This window comes from Pristis pectinata, chromosome 18 (genome assembly GCF_009764475.1).
Source record: "Pristis pectinata isolate sPriPec2 chromosome 18, sPriPec2.1.pri, whole genome shotgun sequence".
NCBI lineage: Eukaryota > Metazoa > Chordata > Chondrichthyes > Rhinopristiformes > Pristidae > Pristis > Pristis pectinata.
In genome coordinates, this window is record NC_067422.1 from 7,489,006 (window position 1) to 7,491,402 (window position 2,397).

The window sequence follows — 2,397 nt, forward strand, 5'->3', positions numbered from 1 at the left end:
CAACCTGTGAAGCACTGAGTCCTTTGTTATGGACCTCGACAAAAGGGACATTGCATTGCTTTCCAGATGTTCTTGGCAAATGCACACTCCACAAGAAGGTGGATGATCATCTCATCCACACTGCAGCCATTTTGAGGACAGTAGGTGGTGGAAGTGAGACTCTGGCTCAGCAGGGAGGATCTAATGGCATGGACCCCTTTCTCTGCCAGCCAAGTGAGGTCTTGGTGCTTGATGGTGAGCTTTGGTGATGAGGTATTCTGCCAAATGACCTTGACAGTCTCCTCTGGAAACCATCCCACAGGATCCATCCTCTCCTCCTGCAGGGTCCTGACCACTGCCTGATGGACTTGTGGTGTTTTTCTGCAGAACCCTTCTCGGTAGTGCAGCAAGATACAACTGAGTGGAACATTGTGTGGCAACAAGGCCAGACCCATCCTTTCCAAAACCGGGGACAGGTAGAAGCTTGGCACATTGTCACACTTGATGTCTGCATAGTTGAGCTCTATGCACAGCTTAATGCAGCCACACACAAAGGTGACCATTGGGATGAGGGCAACATTGGGTACATCTTTCCCCTCTTTTTCTGGAGACCAGTACGTCATGACCTTACAAACCCGATCCATTCTGAATCTCCAGATTAAACAGAAGATGGCTCAGGTGACTGCCACAATGCATTATGTACAGCAACACCAGGAACACCTCACACCTGATGACTGGGTTCTTGCCTGCCATCTATCAGCAGTGCCACTCCCACATTCGCAGTTTTTGCTTTACCTTGGCTATCTACTCCAGCCAATTCTTGCTGCATCCCCCAGCTCCTTTGAACCAAATTCCCAGCATCTTCAGGTAGTTGGACATGGTAGTGAAGGGAACAGAGTATCACTTGGACCAGTTGACAAAGGACTTGGCCTCACCTTTGCTGTGATTGACTCCAGCCTCTGTGGCCAGTTCAAACTGCTCGCAGCTCCTGATCAATCTACAAACCAACCATGGGTCCAAGCAAAAGATTGTAAAGCCATCCCTGTACATCGAAGCTTTGGTCTGAGTGCCTGTTTCCCACCCATTAATCTGGACTGCACTATTGATGTCTGTGTAGAGTAATTGTATCCAATTACTGCTTCCCTCCTTAAAGCCCATTTTAGAGAGCACATCCATCAGGTACATGTGCAATATCCTGTCAAAGTCCTTCACCTGGTCCAAGCTGGTCAGACGTGTATCCACCCCCCTTGTACCGTGTGTAGGTGACGGTATCCCTGAGCAGCACAATGCTGTCAGAGACTTCCTGCCGGGTGTGGTGTAGGTATGGTATAGGTGGATCATCTGAACCAGTCCAGACTTGACTCAATAGGTGATGAGCAACAAACAATCTGCAGGAGGAACTCAGCGGGTCGATAAGATAAGATAAGATCAGATATCTTTATTAGTCACATGTACGTCGAAACACACTGTGAAATGCATCTTTTGTGTAGTGTTCTGGGGGCAGCCCACAAGTGTCACCATGCATCCGGCGCCAACATAGCACGCCCACAACTTCCTAACCTGTACGTCTTTGGAATGTGGGAGGAGAACAGAGGACCCGGAGGAAACCCACACAGACACAGGGAGGATGTACAAACTCCTTACAGACAGTGGCCAGAATTGAACCCAGGTCGCTGGCGCTGTAAAGTGTTACACTAACCGCTACACTACCGAGCAGCATCTGTGGGGGAAAAGGGATCGTTGACCTGAAACGTCGACAATTCCTTTCCTCCCACAGATGCTACTCGACCCGATGAGTTCCTCCAGCGGATCGTTTGTTGCTCCAGATTCCAGCATCTGCAGACTCCTGTGTCTCAATAGATGATGATGACCTTGGGCAGAATCTTGTAATCCTCATTCATCAGAAAATGGGTTGCCAATTCCTGATGTCCTCCCTCTTGGCCTTCTGCCTGAGAATGATGATGATGCCCTTCCTTATGGATTATGACCTGCTGCCAGCCAGAAGCATAGTGCTGTACACTTCCAGCAGGTCTGGGCCCACCCAGTCCCACAGAGCCCAAGTACACCTTGGCCAGTAAGCTGTCACTTCCTCAAGTTCATTCATCTCAAGGGAATGGATGGAATTTGTCAGCTCCTCCAGGGTCAGTAGCTCTCTCAGACTCTCCTGCTCACTGTCATCTAAAACCTCCGTGATAGACGACAGGCAGTTCTGAGAGGCTGTGCTGTCTGTGGCCTTTCTGTCACACAGACCGACACAGAAGGATTTGCAGATCCTCAATATGTCCCGTTCTGAGGATGTTACTGAGCCATTCTCTTCCTCAAAGATGTGCATCACAGACCTCCCCCTGTGAACTTTTCGGAAGAAGTAGTGTGAACACGTATCATCCTACGCCACAGAACGGACGCTGGATCGGATGT